Genomic DNA, 7,920 nt, shown 5'->3' with positions numbered 1-7,920 from the left:
TTAATTTTTAAAATCAAATCTTTTTAAAATTGTTTTCAAATCATATCTTTTCAATCACATATTTTTTAAAACCAATCATATCTTCTTAACCTCATCTTTTTCAAAATAGTTTTCAATCAAATCTTTTTGACTTCTAATTTCAAAATCTTTTTCAAAAATCACTTGATTTCTTTCCCACTCTTATTTTCGAAAATTAATTAGTGTTTTTCAAAATGTTTTCAAATTCTTTAACTTAATTTTCGAAAAAGCTCTTCCTCTCTTCTCACATCTTTCTATTTATGGAGTACCACTCCTCCTCAATGCACAATTCGAACTCTATCTGACTAAGTTCGAATTCTTCTCCTTCTTTCTTCCATTTTTCTTTTCCTCTGACACCTCAAGGAATCTCTATACTGTGACATAGAGGATTCCATATTTTCTTGTTCTCTTCTCTTTCATATGAGCAGGAACAAAGACAAAGGCATTCTTGTTGAAGCTGACCCTGAACCTGAAAGGACCTTGAAGCGAAAGCTAAGAGAAGCTAAGGCACAACTCTCTGTAGAGGACCTAACAGAAATCTTCAAAGAAGAAGACATGGCAGCCGAAAACAACAACAATGCAAACAATGCAAGGAAGGTGTTGGGTGACTTTACTGCACCTACTCCCGACTTCTATGGGAGAAGCATCTCTATCCCTGCCATTAGAGCAAACAACTTTGAGCTTAAGCCTCAATTAGTTTCTCTAATGCAACAGAATTGCAAGTTCCATGGACTTCCATTGGAAGATCCTCATCAGTTCTTAGCTGAATTCTTGCAAATCTGTGACACTGTCAAGACTAATGGGGTTGACCCTGAGGTCTACAGACTTATGCTATTCCCTTTTGCTGTAAGAGACAGAGCTAGGACATGGTTGGACTCACAACCTAAAGAAAGCCTGGACTCATGGGAAAAGCTAGTCAATGCCTTCTTGGCAAAGTTCTTTCCACCTCAAAAATTGAGTAAGCTTAGAGTGGAAGTCCAAACCTTCAGACAGAAGGATGGAGAATCCCTCTATGAAGCTTGGGAAAGATACAAACAATTGATCAGAAAATGTCCTTCTGACATGCTTTCTGAATGGAGCATCATAGGTATTTTCTATGATGGTCTCTCTGAACTGTCCAAGATGTCTTTGGATAGCTCTGCTGGAGGATCTCTTCATCTGAAGAAGACGCCTACAGAAGCTCAAGAACTAATTGAAATGGTTGCAAATAACCAATTCATGTACACTTCTGAAAGGAATCCTGTGAACAATGGGACAAATCAGAAGAAAGGAGTTCTTGAGATTGATACTCTGAATGCCATTCTGGCTCAGAACAAGATATTGACTCAACAAGTCAATTTGATTTCTCAAAGTCTGTCTGGAATGCAAAATGCACCAAGCAGTACTAAGGATGCTTCATCTGAAGAAGAAGCTTATGATCCTGAGAACCTTTCAATGGAAGAGGTGAATTACATAGGAGAACCCTATGGAAACACCTATAATTCTTCATGGAGAAATCATCCAAATTTCTCATGGAAGGATCAACAGAGACCTCAACAAGGTTTCAACAACAATAATGGTGGAAGAAATAGGTTTAGCAATGGCAAGCCTTTTCCATCATCTTCTCAGCAACAGACAGAGAATTCTAAGCAGAACCACTCTGACTTAGCAACCATGGTCTCTGATCTAATCAAAACCACTCAAAGTTTCATGACTGAAACAAGGTCCTCCATTAGGAATTTGGAGGCACAAGTGGGACAGCTGAGCAAGAAAGTTACTGAACTCCCTCCTAGTACTCTTCCAAGCAGCACAGAAGAAAATCCAAAAGGAGAGTGCAAGGCCATCAACATGGCCGAATTTGGAGAGGAGGGAGAGGCCGTGAACGCCACTGAGGAAGACCTCAATGGACGTCCACTGGCCTCCACTGAGTTCCCCAATGAGGAACCATGGGAATCTGAGGCTCAAAATGAGACCATAGAGATTCCATTGGACTTACTTCTGCCTTTCATGAGCTCTGATGAGTATTCCTCCTCTGAAGAGGATGAGTATGTCACTAAAGAGCAAGTTGCTAAATACCTTGGAGCAATCATGAAGTTAAATGACAAGTTATTTGGAAATGAGACTTGGGAGGATGAACCCCCTTTGCTCACCAAAGAAAAGGATGACTTGTCTAGGCAGAAATTACCTCAAAAGAGGCAAGATACTGGGAAGTTTTCACTACCTTGTACCATAGGCACCATGACCTTCAAGAAGGCTCTGTGTGACTTAGGGTCAAGTGTGAACCTCATGCCTCTCTCTGTAATGGAGAAGCTAGGGATCTTTGAGGTGCAAGCTGTAAAAATCTCACTAGAGATGGCAGACAACTCAAGAAAACAAGCTTATGGACTTGTAGAGGATGTTTTGGTAAAGATTGAAGACCATTACATCCTTGTTGATTTCATAGTCCTAGAGACTGAGAAGTGCATGGATGAATCTATCATCCTTGGCAGACCCTTCCTAGCCACAGCAGAGGCTGTGATTGATGTTGATGGAGGTGAACTGATCATTCAAGTGAATGAAGAATCCCTTGTGTTTAAGGCTCAAGGATATCCCTCTGTCACCATGGAGAGGAAGCATGAAGAGCTTCTCTCAAATCAGAGCCAAACAGAGCCCCCACAGTCAAACTCTAAGTTTGGTGTTGGGAGGCCACAACCAAACTCTAAGTTTGGTGTTGAACCCCCACATTCAAACTCTAAGTTTGGTGTTGGGAGGTTCCAACATTGCTCTGAGAAAATGTGAGGCTCCATGAGAGCCCTCTGTCAAGCTACTGACATTAAAGAAGCGCTTGTTGGGAGGCAACCCAATGTTATATTTTATCTATTTTCCTTTGTTATTTTATGTTTTCTGTAGGTTGATGATCATGAGAAGTCACAAAATCAATTGAAAAAGCAAAAACAGAATAAAAAATAGGAAGAAAAATAGCACACCCTGGAGGAAGAACCTACTGGCGTTTAAACGCCAGTAAGGCTAGCAAATGGGCGTTTAACGCCCAGTCTGGCACCATTCTGGGCGTTAAACGCCAGAAATGGGCACCAGCCCGGCGTTTAACGCCAGAATTGGCTCAAAACGCATTTTTGCATGCCATTTGGTGCAGGGATGACTTTTCCTTGACACCTCAGGATCTGTGGACCCCACAGGATCCTCACCTACCCCACCACCCTCTCTCTTCTTCCCCAAAAAATCCTTCACCTATCAAATCCCATCTTTCTCTTCACCACTCACATCCATCCTTCATAAAACCCCACCTACCTCACCCTTCAAATTCAAACCACTTTCCCTCCCAAACCCACCCATACATGGCCGAACACAAAGCCATTTCCTTCTTCCTCATTTCTTCTTCTTCTACTCTCTTCTTTCTTCTTTTGCTCGAGGACGAGCAAACCTTTTAAGTTTGGTGTGGTAAAAGCATTGCTTTTTGTTTTTCCATAACCATTTATGGCATCCAAGGCCGGAGAAACCTCTAGAAAGAGGAAAGGGAAGGCAAAAGCTTTCACCTCCGAGTCATGGGAGATGGCGAGATTCATCTCAAGGGTGCATCAAGACCACTTCTATGAAGTTGTGGCCATGAAGAAGGTGATCCATGAGGTCCCTTTCAAACTCAAAAAGGGTCAACTTTGATCAAAGGTTGGACCAAGTCCTCACAGACATTTGTGAAGAGGGCGCTCAATGGAAGAGAAACTCAAGAGGGAAGCCAGTTCAACTGAGAAGGCATGACCTCAAGCCCATCACTAAGAAAAGGATGGAGCAAACAAGAGACCCCTCTCATCATGAGATCCCTGAGATGCCTCAAGGGATGCACTTTCCTCCACAAGACTATTGGGAGCAACTGAACACCTCCCTAGGAGAATTGAGTTCCAACATGGGACAACTAAGGGTGGAGCACCAAGAACATTCCATCCTCCTCCATGAAATTAGAGAAAATCAAAGAATCATGAGAGAGGAGCAACAAAGACAAGGAAGAGACATTGAGGAGTTCAAGCACTCCATAAGACCTTCAAGAGGAAGAACAAGCCGCCATCACTGAGGTGGACCCGTTCTTTAATCTCCTTGTTCTTTATTTTCTTGTTTTTCGAATTTTTATGCTTATGTTTGTCCATGTTTGTGTCTTATGATCATTAATGTCTTAGTGTCTATGCCTTAAAGTTATGAATGTCCTATGAATCCATCACCTTCCTTAAATGAAAACTGTTTTTAATCACAAAAGAACAAGAAGTACAGGATTTCGAATTCATCTTTAAAACTAGCTTAATTGGTTTGATGTGGTGGCAATACTTTTTGTTTTCTGAATGTATGCTTGAACAGTGCATATGTCTTTTGAATTTGTTGTTCATGAATGTTAAAATTGTTGGCTCTTGAAAGAATGATGAAAAAGGAGACATGTTACTGAGGATCTGAAAAATTATAAAAATGATTCTTGAAGCAAGAAAAAGCAGTGAATACAAAAAAAAAGGGAAAAGAAACGAAAAAAAAAGAGAGAAGGGAGAAAAAGGAAAAAAAAGGGGAGAAAGAAAAAGAAAAGAAAAAGAAAGAAATAAAGTTGTGATCCAAGGCAAAAAGAGTGTGCTTAAGAACCCTGGACACCTCTAATTGGGGACTTTAGCAAAGCTGAGTCACAATCTGAAAAGGTTCACCCAATTATGTGTCTGTGGCATGTATGTATCCGGTGGTAATACTGGAAGACAGAGTGCTTTGGGCCACGGCCAAGACTCAATAAGTAGCTGTGTTCAAGAATCATCATACTTAACTAGGAGAATCAATAACACTATCTGGATTCTGAGTTCCTAAAGAAGCCAATCATTCTGAATTTCAAAGGATAAAGTGAGATGCCAAAACTGTTCGGAGGCAAAAAGCTACTAGTCCCGCTCATCTAATTTGGAGCTAAGTTTCATTGATAATTTGGAGTCTATAGTATATTCTCTTCTTTTTATCTTATTTGATTTTCAGTTGCTTGAGGACAAGCAACAATTTAAGTTTGGTGTTGTGATGAGCGGATAATTTGTACGCTTTTTGGCATTGTTTTTAGTATGTTTTTAGTATATTTGGTTGAGTTTTTAGTATATTTTTATTAGTTTTTAGTTAAAATTCACTTTTCTGGACTTTACTATGAGTTTCTGTGTTTTTCTGTGATTTCAGGAATTTTCTGGCTGAAATTGAGGGACCTGAGCAAAAATCTGATTCAGAGACTGAAAAGGACTGCAGATGCTGTTGGATTCTGACCTCCCTGCACTCGAAGTGGATTTTCTGGAGTTACAGAAGCCCAATTGGCGCGGTCTCAACGGTTTTGAAAAGTAGACATTCTGGGCTTTCCAGAAATATATGATAGTCCATACTTTGCCCAAGATTTGATGGCCCAAACCGGCGTTCAAAGTCACCTTCAGATTTCCCAGCGTTAAACGCCGGAACTGGCACCAAAATGGGAGTTAAACGCCCAAACTGGCATAAAAGCTGGCGTTTAACTCCAAGAAGAGTCTCTACACGAAAAATGCTTCATTGCTCAGCCCAAGCACACACCAAGTGGGCCCAGAAGTGGATTTTTATGTCATTTACTCATATTTGTAATTCTTAAGCTACTAGTTCCCTATAAGTAGGACCTTTTACTATTGTATTTTCATCTTGGTTTTTCTGGTTCCCTCTCTGGGACCGAAGCCAATGATCACTTTTGTTCTTATGAATTTTCAACGGTGGAGTTTCTACACACCATAGATTAAGGTGTGGAGCTCTGCTGTACCTCGAGTATTAATGCAATTACTATTGTTCTTCTATTCAATTCCGCTTGTTCTTGTTCCAAGATATTCATTCGCACTCAAGAACTTGATGAATGTGATGATTATGTGACACTCATCATCATTCTCACTGATGAACAAGTGACTGACAACCACTTCTGTTCTACAAGCAAACAAGGCTCTAATGTTTATCTCTTGGGTTCTTTAACCGGAATCTTCGTGGTATAAGCTAGAACTGATGGCGGCATTCAAGAGAATCCGGAAGGTCTAAACCTTGTCTGTGGTATTCTGAGTAGGATTCAATGATTGAATGACTGTGACGAGCTTCAAACTCCTGAGGGCGGGGCGTTAGTGACAGACGCAAAAGAATCACTGGATTCTATTCCGGCCTGATCGAGAACCGACAGATGGATAGCCGTGCCGTGACAGGGTGCGTTGAACATTTCCACTGAGAGGATGGGAGGTAGCCACTGACAACGGTGAAACCCTTGCATACAGCTTGCCATGGAAAGGAGTAAGAAGGATTGGATGAAGACAATAGGAAAGCAGAGAGACGGAAGGGACCAAGCATCTTCATACGCTTATCTGAAATTCCTACCAATGAATTACATAAGTATCTCTATCTTTATCTTTATGTTTTATTCATCATCTATACCCATTTGAGTCTGCCTGACTAAGATTTACAAGGTGACCATAGCTTGCTTCATACCAACAATCTCCGTGGGATCGACCCTTACTCGCGTAAGGTTTATTACTTGGACGACCCAGTACACTTGCTGGTTAGTTGTGCGGAGTTGTAGTGATCACAATTTCGTGCACCAGGCAGCCGCGCACACGCGCAACTCTCTGTTCGCGTGGCTAGGGAACCAATATTGGCATGCGACGCATTCGCGTCATGCACGCGCACGCATGGATGGCCGTTTGGTCGAATGACGCGCACGCGTCAGGGACGCGTACGCGTGGTCAATTTTGTGCGTCTAGCATACTTCCAGCCCCAAACCAGCACAAGTCTCTGCCCAAATACATATTTATGCCGTTTTTCCAGGTCACGCGTTCGCGTCAGTGACGTGCACTAGTGGAGTGCCAAAATCACCAAAGACGCGCACGCATGGGGTACGCTTACGCATGGGCTTATTTGTTCGAAAGGCATTATTCCTGTGCCACTTCCGCGCATCTCTCTGTTAAATTTTATTATTCACGCAAATGCATATGACGCGTACGCGTCAGCGACACTTATGTGTCATGTGCTCCTCTTCTTTTTTTTATCCGGTTCCTGTTTTAAAATAGCTGCATGATCAGAAAATTAGTAAGAATTCAATAAAAATCAAATAAGTAAGAAAACTACTATTACGAAAAATAACTAAGAATGAAAAGGAACGATCATACCATGGCGGGTTGTCTCCCACCAAGCACTTTTAGTTAAGGTCCTTAAGTTGGACATGTGGTGAGCTCCTTGTCATGGTGGCTTATGCTTGTATTGATCCAGGAATCTCCACCAATGTTTGTAATTCCAATGGCTACCGGGATCCCAAACTAGGCGCGTAACACCTTTGAGCAAGTTGAAGCAAGTGACAAGTCCCCAAGAGTGTTGATTGTGGGAATGAATTCTGTAACACCCTAACTACCAAAGCTCACGCTTCCGGCTGCGCGACTCTGATAGCTCGGACATTACGACGACACTTATATTATTTAATACTAAAATATGAGCCTGTTTAAAACTTTAAACCGCAAAACCGCTCCCAAAAATACTTTTGCTATACAACATACATCCATACATACCATACAACTTACAAAAACTCATAAAGGGTACATCCATATATATACATATAAGTATGTAAATATTACAAGGATTAACCAATACAATCCCTATCCCTCTTAAAGAGTATATCTAGATAAAGGAGAAGGTACAATAAACAATAATCTAAAGCAATACAGAGCATTTAAACAACAACTAAATAAACTCTTCGTGACTTCAGCGCTCATATCCTGAAAGGGGAAAAATGTAGGGGGTGAGAACATCATCCTCGAAAGTGTTCTCAGTAGATGGTTTTTGGGAATTACTGTAATAGGATACGTGAAGATAAACCGTACCAGTGACTAAAACCATCTTATGCCTATTTTTAAAAACAACAGTGTACAATAAAAGTAAAGTCGGAAATCT

At 41.1% G+C, this 7,920-nt stretch overlaps 1 non-coding gene across 1 annotated transcript; it reads right to left on the bottom strand.

The window, feature by feature from the left end:
* Nucleotides 1–978: 978 nt before the first annotated feature.
* LOC112793731 (small nucleolar RNA R71) lies at nucleotides 979–1,086 on the bottom strand. Its single transcript, XR_003198429.1, has one exon. It is a non-coding gene; the product is annotated as a small nucleolar RNA R71 (small nucleolar RNA).
* Between the last annotated feature and the right edge of the window lie 6,834 nt (nucleotides 1,087–7,920).

Source organism: Arachis hypogaea, chromosome 3 (assembly GCF_003086295.3).
Source record: "Arachis hypogaea cultivar Tifrunner chromosome 3, arahy.Tifrunner.gnm2.J5K5, whole genome shotgun sequence".
NCBI classification, from domain to species: domain Eukaryota; kingdom Viridiplantae; phylum Streptophyta; class Magnoliopsida; order Fabales; family Fabaceae; genus Arachis; species Arachis hypogaea.
This window is presented reverse-complemented; position numbering and strand designations above follow the sequence as displayed.